Here is a 12,272-nt window from a genome sequence, read left to right as displayed (position 1 = left end):
TCAGTTGCAAGAGGGTGACTTGGACCAGGATGTGGGGGAGAGAGGTATTTTGTTTGCTGGTAGTCAGAGGTGAGAGGTGAGAGAAAAAAGGAAACAATGGTTCTAAGACTTTTGATTTGAAGCTTATTGAAATTCCATTTCTGCCACTTCCTTCCATGTGGCCTCCCCTTGAAAACAAAAACAAAACAAAACAAATAAAAACCAGGCTTGGGGTGTGGCTGAGTGGTATAGCACTTACCTAGCATGGGTGAGGCCCAGGGGTCAGTCTCCAGTAATCACAAAACAAAAACGAACCCCACATAGCTTTATTGAGATACAACTTACTTATACAATGCACCCATTTATAGTGTTCATTCCAGTGTTTTGGAGTCTATTCACAGTTTTGTAACTATAACCACCACCAATTTAAATATTTTCATCAAACTAAAAAGCAGCCATTAGCAGCCACTCCCCCACTTCCTCTCAAGCCTGGAGCACTAGGCAACTGCTACTCTTTCAGTCTCTTCTACTTCTGGCTATTTTGGGCGGTCTCAGAAACCTTGTTTTCTCATGTGTAACTTCACAAGTGATGGTAAGGTTCCCCCTGCCCCAGTACTGGGGATGAACCCAGGGGAGCTTAACCGCTGAGCCACATCTCCAGTCCTTTTCATTTTTTATTTTGAGACAGGGTCTTACTAAGTTGCTTAGGGCCTCACTGATTTGCTGAGGCTGGTTTTGAACTTGCAATCCTCCTGCCTTAGCCTCCCAAGCTGCTGGGATTAAGGTGTGCCCACTGCACCCAGCTCTGATGGTGTGGTTTTAAGAGAATAACATGAATAAAAAACCCAAGAGCGAGTGGAACAGGCCAAGCAGTAGACATGTTCCAAAAATGTCATCCTCCTATTGCTCTGACCCTTGGCTTGCCATTCTAGAACAGGACAGCTACCGTGTGAGTAAGGTGGCATGGCGATGATGACGGGCGTGGGGCCTCAACCCAGACTGCTGGGCTGTGAATTCTAAACCCACCATTTGCTAGCTTTGCCACTTGGGAAACGTTTAACCTCCCTGGGGCCTCAGATCCCTCAACGGTCAAAAACAGATCATAGCAAATGCATCCTGTTGCTGTGAGTCAAAACGTGCACAGTGCTGGGTATGGCACCTGCCATGTGGTGGGGGCTCAGGGTTGGTAACTGGAGCGGTGGCATGCTCATCATCAATTAAGGAGTGCTGCGGGCAGGCACCAGCTCCGCTTCAGGGCCAGGGTGGCTATTTCCGAATCCAAGCAGTTGCAAAGGCAATGAAGAGACCACTGACCTATTTTTAGTCATGACTGTACCTTTTGTTGCAGGTTGACAGGTGTTGGGAAAAATCACCTGTCTTTCCAGTCTCAAATTACATTCTGTAAAGTGGGGGTAAAAATCATTCTCCTGGGGCTCTGTGAAGAATTTAGCGACCTATTTATTTATTTATTTATTTTATTGAAATTTTTTTAGGCAGGTTCTTGCCGTGTTGCTCTTGGCTGGCCCCAAATGCCTGGGCTCAAGTGATCTCCTCTTTTCTCAGCCTCCCAAGTAGCAGGACTACAGAGCCACAAGTCCAGTTTACTGTTATCGTTTGTGGTTCTGGGGTTTGAACCTGGGGATGCTTTACCACTGAGCTATATTCCCATTCCTCGCCTTTTTGTGGTACTGGGAATTGAACCCGGAGCACTCTACCTCTGAGCTGCATCCCAGCCTTTTCTATTTTTTATTCTTGCTAAGTTATCCAGGCTGGCCCCCAATTTACAAGCTTTCTCCTTCAGTCTCCTGATTTGCTGGGATTATAGGCATGGGTCACCATGACCACCTAGTTTATTATAACTTTTTTCCTAAAAAAAACTTTTTACAGATTATATTTTTTAAATGGGAAAAAGAACACATGAAACATACTGCATGCTAAGCATGGGAGTACTAGACTTTGTCAGAGACCTATTTAGCACCTACTGTGTGCAAGGTGCTGTTCTGAACACGACGGATTTAGAAACCCTTGCCCTCCTGGAGCTTGGGTGGAACTACCAGAGAAAGAAAGTAAACAATATGTATGGCAGTCATATTACACAGAAGATACATAGGGGCTGGAGGTGTAGTTCAGTGCACGCGAAAGCCCTTAGGTTCTATCCCGAGCACCACCCAAAACTACACAGGACATACGTAAAAAAGAACCTGTGAGAAAAGTATGACTGGCACCTGGTGCGCTCCCCATAGGTGGTAGCAGTTAGGATTTTTATGTGAAGGTTTTATATGAAGCTGAATGGCACTGCACAGAGGTAGGTCTCAAGGTGACCATGCTGGCCTGTTGTCTTCCCTTAAGCTCTACCTCATCTTGGCTCAATTAAATTGCACTTGACCTCCAAGACCCTTTCCTGTTGCCTGGTTGACATTTTTAACTCTTGCGGTGTAGAGTTGTCATTTCTCCTCCTTTTATGGATGCTCTTTTGCACCAGGCATTCTGCTGAGTGTAGGGCTGCTGAGCTGCACAGTGCAGGAAGAGTGTGGCCAGGAGGGCATAAGGAGGGTCCCAAGATTCTCACGGCCAGGCTCAGGAGGGCTAGACGGCGCAGGTGTCTGGCTACTTGATTTTATTTTGCCAGAGGAGATCATGAAAGGCTTCTGAGGTGGGTGATAAAGTTGGGAGATAAACTAAGACTTCACAACATTCTTATTTAAATATGATACAATAAAAGTAAACATCTGCATTATGGTTGAAGGCATAATCTATGTGTAAGCACTGTAATCAGAACAAAGAGCTGTAGGAATGTAGAGGAGCAGAGTTGAGGGAAAATGTCTCAAGGTGAAGAGAGGATGCTACCAGGTCATCAGGAGGTTTGGGAGCCAGATAAATCTGGGTGAGAGTTTAACTAGCTGCAGCAAGCTCCTATGCATGTGTGGGCAAGTTAATATCAATCCTGCAGAGTTGCAGGATTAAAAACAGCCATCAAGTGCCTGACACTAACTAGGCACATAATAGGAGGTAGGTATTATTCAATATTAATAGTGATATTATTAGTAGCAGTGCAGCATTATGGAAAGAACCTGTGTCCAAATCCTGATTCATCCAGCTGGGTATAGTAGCACATGCCCATAATCCCAGTGATTCAAGAGGCTGAGGTAGGAGAATTCCAAGTTTAGAGCCAGTCTCAGCAACTTAGTGAGACCCTGTCTAAGAACTGGGGATGTAGCTCAGTGGTAAAATGCCCCTAGATTCAGTCCCCAGTACCAAAACAAAACAACACCCCCTTCAAATAACCAAAAACCAATACTGATAAATCCAGAGTAAGTTTTTTAATCTTTCTAAGTCTTGGGTTGTCTCACTTGTAAAATAATGAATAATATCCTTGCTTGTATTAGGTAGGTAAAAATGTGATACTATAGAATTTCTATGCTATAGGGTAGGCGTTTATAGGTTAAAATGCTATTTTAAAATAACAATGCAAGGCCCTGTGCTCTGGAGACCAAGGCAGGAGAATTGCAAATTCAAAGCCAGCCTCAGCAAAAATGAGGCACTAAGCAACTCAGTGAGACCCTGTCTCTAAATAAAATACAAAAAAGGGCTCGGGATGTTGCTCAGTGGTCAAATGCCCCTGAGTTCTATCCCTGGTACCAAAAAACAAAACAAAAATAAAAAACAACACAGTGAGCTTTATTGACTATTCTTCTTATAAAATTATATATTTCAATGGTAAAAATTCAAATAATGCAGAAGTAATTACAAATCACTTGAAATTCCACTTCCCAGAGTTGGTGACAATTTTTTAGGGATCTCTGTGCATACCCTTTTAATTCAACCTTCATAACACATAGGGGGCATAGATCAGTGATAGGAGTAGGATCATGCTTAGTATGATCCTACTAAGCTATATCTACTTAATATATAGAGATTTATATTATTAATGGTTGTCTAATATTCTATTGTATTGTATCAGAAATTATTTAACACTCTTGATAGTCATTGAGGCCATTTCTGGATTTTTACTATTTTTTTTTTCCCTTCCCCCCCACCCCTCCCACCCCGATTTTTACTATTTTATACAATTATGTTTTAGCAACCTTGGATAGAAGATAATTATTCATTTGTTTAATTTCTTCCCTGGGATAAATCTCTAAGTGATTTATTACATCAAAGAGTTTCCCATTATAATTTTCTTGTGTCAGTCAGATCTGTGTTCAAATCCCAATAACCAGAGCAAGAATAATTCTTTTACATATTGCCCAACTACCTTCTAAAACAACTCTATGAATTTGCACACTCAAGAACAGTGTGTAAATGGTGCCCATTTCCCTGTATCCCTGCTGAAACTAAATTCTGCCAATCATTTTATCCTTCACCAGTCTCATCTATTGAAAAATGGTGTATGAACTTTGTTTTAATCTGTAGTTCCAAGCTTACTAATGAGGGTCTTTTCAAGTGCTTATTTCTATTTGTATCTCTTCTTTTGACCCTTTGAGGTGTTTCTTCCTTTTTTTTTTTTTTTTGGTGGTGCTGGGGATTGAACCCAGGGCATTTATTAAGAAACTTAACCCTTTGTTATTTGTGGCAAATATTTCCCCTCCTTTTATTGTCTATCTTTAATATTATGTATGGCATATTGTTGCCTATGAGAATTTTAATTTTACATAGACAAATTTATTGATTTACTGATTTTGCATGTGTGTGTGTGGTTGAACCCAGGGGCACTCTACTACCGACCTACATCCTCAACCATTTAACTTTTGGTACCAGGGATTGAACCCCAAGGCATTTAACAACTGAGCCATTTTATTTTTTATTTTAAAATAAGAGTCAAAGTTGCTTAGGATCTCACTAATTGCCAAGGCTGGCTATGCATCTGTGATCCTCCTGCTTCAGCCTCCCAAGTTGCTGGGATTACAGGTATGCATCACCACACCTGGCTCCTTTTTCTTTTCTTTTCTTTTTTTGTTTTGTTTATTTGTGGTGTTGGGGATTAAACCCAGGGCCTTGTGCATGCAAGTCAAGCACTCTTCCAACTGAGCTATATCCTCAGTCCTCCTTTTTCATTTTCGAGACAGGGTCTCTTTAAGTTGAGGAGGTTGACTTTGAACTAATGATCCTCCTGCCTTAGCCTCGCCAGTCACTGGATTACAGGCATGAGCCACCACACCCAGCTACTTGATTTTTTAAAAACTTTTCATATCATGCTTAGGAAGACTTCAGATTCCATGATTATAAAAACGTTCACTTTTGGGGCTGGGGTTGTGGCTCAGTGGTAGAGCGCTTGCCTGGCATGTGTGAGACACTGGGTTCGATTCTCAGCACCACATATAAATAAATAAATAAATAAAATAAAGACCCATCAACAACTTAAAACATTTAAAAAAAAAGTTCACTTTTTTCTTCCAACACTTTATTGTTTCTTTTATCACATGTAAATCTTTAATCTAGGTGGATTTAGAGTTAATGAAGGAGGTGGAGTTCCAGTTTAATTTTTTTCCAAATGGCTGATCTATGATTAGTCCTGTTTTGCTGACTTTCACCTTTTCTCTACTAGTTTGAAATGTCACTTGGAATGACAGGTGACACTTTATACCAGTTCCTCTACACCACCTGGCTCTATCTCTGTATTGTGTTCAGTTTAATAGGTCTGTCTGTTCTTTGTCAAAATCACAGTGTTTTAGTCTTTGTAGCTATCTAGAGCACTTTCATATTTGGTGGAACCCCAGCTCACTGATCTTCAAACTTCTCCAGTAGAAGAAGTAACTTCTCCTAGCAGTAGAGCAAAGTGTAAATTCACAGAGCTTGGGATCAGCCAGTCTGAGCTTTAATCCCAGTTTGTCCACTTACTGTGGGACCTTGAGCAAGTTAGTTCTCTCTTGGAACCTCTGCTTCCTTATCTGCACAATGTTACTAATACTATTTATCTCACGGTGTGTTTGTGAAGATGAGATGTGGCATAGCAAGTCCTCAGAGGGACCTGGCACATGGTAAGTGGTCTGTAAATGTTAGTCTTTTTGTTATGAAAATGATGCATCTGTTTCTCCAGTTTTTTACAATCATATTGGCAATAGAATCTCAGTGCAATCTTCATTAGGATGATATTAACTTGCTAGGCAAATTTTGAGATCATTAATATTCACATGCTATAGGATCTCCCCATCTAAGGCAAGCTCTCTTTCCATTGGTATAGAACTTTATGCTCCTTGGTAGAGTTTTATAGTTTTCTTCATATAAGACCTGCATATTTTGTTAACTTTATTTCCAGATGGTATAATTTTTAATAGATTTTCTGAATCAACAAAATTATTAGTAGTACAAAAGAAAGTGATTAATTAAAAAAAAATTGGTACTAGGGATTGAACCCAGGGGCACTTAACCACTGAGCCACATCCCCAATCCTTTTTAATATTTTATTTAGAGACAGGGTCTCACTGAGTTGCTTAGGGCCTCGCTGAGTTGCTGAGGATGGCTTTGAACTTGCCATCCTCCTGCTTCTGCCTCCTGAGCTAATGGGACTACAAGGGCGTGCCACTGCCCAGCAAGAAAGTTAGTAATTCTTGAGCATTTATTTTGTTCTTAAGTTAGTATAACCATTAAGTTATAGTTATAACTATAATAATAATAGGGAAATAATATATCCCCTAGCTAATGTCAGTCTGGAGACATTCTCTCTGCTGTAAAGCACTGCAGGCTTTTCTCTGTAAGGGCTCTACTGCATCGGCTTGCCATTACTTGTAATCCATCCATGTAATGCAGGAATTGTGTCTAATTGGGCTGAAAGTCCCCAGGGCTCAGCACAGGGCTCAGATCCCAGTAGGAGGTTATTGGTGCCAATGAAAGAAGGTGTTCCATGCTATTTTTCTGCTGTTTTCTAAGATAGAGAAGTCCCTCTGCTACAAGGACGGAGGCAGGACAGCAACTAAACCAGCAGTCTCTGACCTCAGCTGGCTGACAGTCTACTTTGGGTGGACACTAAATTCATCATCAGTGTCAAGAGTGAATTGTTTCTCCTCATGCATTATATTCTGAATTGGAATGTGAAGGGCTTAGTGGGCATAGGATATCAGAGAAAACCTTGCTGAAGAAATGACATTCCAGGAGGCATCACGGGTGACCCTGAAATCTCATCTTGCTTACCCTCCCCCACTGCAGACCAGTCCTACTTGAATGAATCCATTTAGCAAATGCTGATGAACACCTGTTCTGTATCAGGCCCTGGGCTGCTGTGTCTGGGGCCACAGAGTTGGGTAAAAGCCAACAAGTTGGAGCTCTTGAGTTATTGCAGAAGGTAGTCAAGATTTCTTGGCTTGAGACCCACCGAGCCCACAAATCTGGTTTTATCTTCTGCTTCTGCCCCACAGGATTGTTGGCCTCACCCACCTGAGAACACCTGCACTTTCACACATGTAAAAACTACCCATCACACTCTGTATTGCTTCTACCCAGAATTCCCTGAGCTGCTCATCTTTCCTTGGGGCTCTCAAGACCCAGTTAAAGTATCGCCTCCTGGTGAATCTACTTCAGTGTTTGTTGCTGCTTCCTTGTCCAAAAGGACTTATGATTAGAGGTCTTAATCATGTGGACAGTTTTACTTTATCATCTTTATCATCTCATTAGACCAGGGGTCCTCAGAGTTGGTGCCTTTGACATTTTTCTTTGGTGGGAACTAACACACAATGGTTACCTTCGGAATGGCAATTAAAATGGGGCTGGAGAAATGCTACCTGTAAGATTGAAGTGTAGAATATAGAAGAAAAAGGAAGGGTGAGAATTCTTAACACAGAACAGTAGTTCTGTCCTTGGGCTCCAAAGAGGCAAGGTTGCAAGGTGGCAGAGTGTGAGGGTAAGCAGTTAGTTGGGTCAGAAACGTGGCTCTGTAGTTTAGGTAGCTCCAGAAAGGGACAAGTGGTTTTATTTACTTTTTGAGGTACTGGGGATGGAACCCAGGGACTTGTGCATGCTGGGCAAGTACCCTTTCACCACCCCCAGTAGTGAAAAAGTGGTTTTATTTCTCTGGGTCTCAGAGAAAAAGGGAGCATTGCAACTACTGTTATTTTTTACTACAAATGTGCTTCAGAGGGGCTGGGAACACCCTGGACCACTGTACAGAATTTTGCATAAACTGGTTTAAGTAGTTTTGTGATTTTTTTTTTTTTTTTGAAAGAAGGTCCATTATTTTTAAAAGATTTCACACAAGATAATCACTGAGAAGGGGAGGTACTATGTATGTCCTTATTAGTTATGAGGTGGTATGTAACCAGTTACCTCAAAACTCAGTGAGTTTGAAAGCAATGTATTATCTCAGCTTCTGTGGGTTTAGAATCCAGCTTGTTTGGGTGATTGTGGCTCAGCGTCTTTCATGAGGTTGCAGTCAGTACTGCTGGCCAAGGCTCAAGTCATTTACCTTGTCTGGGACCTAAGTCGAATGGAGCTCTCCATGAGGCTGCTTGAGTGTCCTCGTCACATGGTGGCTGGCTTCCCTCAGAGGGTGTGACCCCAAGAACAAGGCAGAGCAGCAATATCTTTTCTGCCCTAGCCCCAGAAGCCACACACGGTCACTTCCACGCTAACCTACTGGTTACACAGTTCGGCACTGTTCAGAGTGGAAGGGGACTAAAAGGGACATGAATGCTAGAAGCGGGGAACCATTTTGGAGGGTGGCTACCACAGGGCCTCAAAAAGAATCTGGAATGAGGGGCTTTGGATTTAAATGTTGACTGAGGCAACCACTAATTATGTGACCTTGGAACCGTTCCTTGGCTTTGCTGGTGCTCCCTGTTAACTCACTCACCTCACAAGGTGGTTGTGATATTGGAGAGTGAAGGTCTGTGAGAAGCCATTTCTCCAGCCCTCAGCTTCACATTTAGACACTATCAATCATTAAAGAAGAGGCGGGAGAAAAGCCATTTGGGGTGGGGTGTAAGTTAATGCTTCAATTATGAAAACCGGAAGTGAAAGAATTCACCCATCTCATTCCCTCAGCGCCGCCACTGTTGCTAAAAGCACTTTAAAGGTTCTTTTCCTTCTTCGGGGGGAAGAATAGAGGAAATGACTTAAATTGAGACTGGAAGGATCTGTGGTAGGTTTTAGTACATCTCTCTGGGATTAAGAGCTTAAACATTGGGATGGGTCCTCAGTGAAGTCATGAAGTTTCTACCTGAAAACCTTAAAGTATCAGGCAGGGAGCTGTCATTTACCTTGATTTGTGGTAAGGACTAGCTCATCAGCTCATTTCAGGCCATTCTAAGGGGTCCAACAAAATCTTTTTAAGCAAAATGAAAGGAGGAATTTACTTTTAAATTATATTATTATTATTATTTTACTATGCAAGAATTGAACCCAGGGCCTTGAGCATGCTTGGCAAGTGCTGTACCACTAGGTAACACCCCCAGTCCTTTTTGAGACAGGGTCTTGCTAAGTTGCTGAGGCTAGTCTTGAATTTGTGATCCTCCTTCATCAGCTTCCTGAGAGCTGAGATTACAGTGGAGTCCACTGTGCCTGGCTGAAAGGAGGAATTCATTATTAAAGATGTTGTCCCACTGTCGACCTACATTGCATTGAAAATTTTATTTTTCCATCATAAAAAGTACAATATACTCATTCTAGATTTGAATAGAGATAAATGTAAAGAAAAAATATTACTCATATCTGCTACCTTAATTTAAATGCTTTGTAACTAAAATGAAAAAAAAAATTGTTTTTAATTTTAAAAAATGTAGTACTTTGGAGGGAAAAAAACCTAAAATCACCCATAGTCTTACAAAACAAAGATAACCACTATTAACATTTTGTTGACCTGGGAGACTGAAAAACAGCAGAATTGTATTTATTTTTTGGTACTGGGGATTGAACCCAGGGGCACTTAACTACTGAGCTATATCCCCAGTCCTTTTTATTTTGGGATAGGGTCTCACAAGTTGCTTAGGGCCTCTCTAACTTGGTGAGGTTGGCTTTGAACCTGCAATCCTCCTGCCTCAGCCTCCTGAGTTGTTGGAATTACAGGCACGTGCCACCACACTGGCAAAAAAGCAGAATTTAAATGATGGTGAATGGTAGGTGAGCTGAGTTAGGGCCACCTGTCACATGGGCAGATTCTGTGACTTAACAAGAATAATGAGGTCATAAAGTAACTACCTCTGGTCATTTTTACAAGTTGTATAGATCTGTTTGGGTGAAATCCTATCATATTCTTTCCCAATTCTGCCTGATCAGATTCTACATGCTGTCAAGGGCTCATTCAATGGGAAAATATTCCTTCTGGATTTTCTGAAATGAGATAGGGCCATTCATTCAACAGTCTGGATGTTTACGATGTGCCAAAGTCCAACTTTGGGAATAGGATGATGAACCCAAGCAGATGCTAGCATGAGCATGGTCATAAATCAAAGGTCAGAAAGAAATGTGGGAGGGACTAGAGGAACTACACATTTGCTGATCATCTTCTTGGAAATTGAGCAAATGTGGTATCATTTATTTATTTATTTGGTACTGGGACTTGAACCCAGAGTTGCTTTACTACCAAGCTACATTTCCAGTCCTCTTTCTATTTTTATTGTTACAGGGTCTTGCTAAGTTGCTGAGGTGGGCCTCAAACTGTGATCCTCCTGCCTCAGCCTCCCAAGTTGCTGGGAGTATGTGCCACAGTGCCTGGCAATCTCATTTATTTTTTTATTATTTTCCTTAAGAGAGTTTTGCTATGTTGCCTTAGTCTTAAACTCCTGAGTTCAAGGGATTCTCCTGTCTCAGCCTCCCAAGTAGCCGGGAGTCTCTTGGCTCATTCTTTGAACCTACTATATACCCTACTGCCCAAATGATAGTATTGAATCAGTGAGAGTCTTCATAACTTGCTCAAAACCATACACAGCTAGAAAAAGACAGCACAGATGTTCAAACCCAGGCCTGCCACATTCCACAGCCAGTGGTAACACACTGTCTCATAGTGTCCTTTTGGGGATTCCTCAGTGTCTGCTGGTGGTGTGTTTGTTACTCAGATTCCTGAATGTGTATGCTTTGCTTGTAAGTCTGAAAATAGTGACTCATCCCCAAACTGGGCAGGGATGAATGTCAGTCCTGTTTATCTTACACTGCCCATGGCACCTGTGTTGACTTCTGAAGATAATCAATCTGTATTAAAAGCACTGTGACAAAAAAGGGAAAACACACACCAAAAATGTGTGTTTGGTCCTTCTGGCAAGAAAATAAACTCATGAGTCTCATTAACTTAAAAAAAAAAAATCATAACTACTTACGTTTTAATGACTAAAGACAACTTTTCAACACATATCTTGTACTGTCCTCTGAACATATTCTTTTCATGTTTAATTATGATGGTGTTGTTAGTTTCTATTTGATTTCGCAAGGGCACAGACCTTGAAATATTCACATCTCTATTCCCCCATGGCCTGACCCAACTGTGAGAGCCAGGCAGTATTTGCTAAAAGAAATGAAGGAGTTTCCACAATGCCTGTGTTAGCTTCTTTTGTAGCTATAAGAAGTTACCACAGATTTGGTGGCTTAAAACAACATTCATTTATGCCCACTTCCTGTGAGCCAGAAGTCTGATGTAGCAAGGTTCAACTGGTTCTCTGCTTCAAGTCTAAGGCTGAAATGAAGTGTGTATAGATAGTCCTTTCGGGAGACTCTGCTTCCAGGCTTATTCAGGTTGTCAGAGTTCAGTTCCATGAGGTTGTACCTATGACTGAGGTCCTTCATTCCTTGCTGGTTGTTGGTAGGGCTGCTTCTTAGCTTCTAGAGGCTGCTTACTTTCCTGACTTAGAGCTACCTTCAAAGCCAGCAACAGTGAGTTGAATTCCTCTCAAACTTTATTTTTTTATATTTTAGATGTGGATGGAATTGATTCCTTCATTTTTTATTTATTCTTATGTGGTGCTGAGGGTCGAACCCAGTGCCTCACTCGTGCTGGGTGGATGCATTACCACTGAGACACAACCCCAGCCCTTCCTCTCAAACTTTAGTCTAATTCTTGGCTTCATCTCTCCAAAATATCTTTGCTTTCCTCTTCTGGTTTTAAGGTCCATTTGATTATACTGTGCCTGCCCAGAAAATCCATGAAAAATCTCCTTGTTTTTAAGGTCCTGAATTCCATCTACAAAGTCTCTCTTGCCATTGAACATGAATTAAACATGTTCACTAGTTTTAGGGACCACAGCTTGGTCAGTTTGGGGTGTGCAGGGAAAATAGTATTCTGCTTACCGCATAGTCTGGTGAATATTCTCTACTCCTTGCAGGGGGAGCCCAAAAGAGGTGAAGCTACTCAAGTCATTTGCAACAAACTAGATGTC

Source organism: Sciurus carolinensis, chromosome 2 (assembly GCF_902686445.1).
Source record: "Sciurus carolinensis chromosome 2, mSciCar1.2, whole genome shotgun sequence".
Taxonomy (NCBI): domain Eukaryota; kingdom Metazoa; phylum Chordata; class Mammalia; order Rodentia; family Sciuridae; genus Sciurus; species Sciurus carolinensis.
This window is presented reverse-complemented; position numbering follows the sequence as displayed.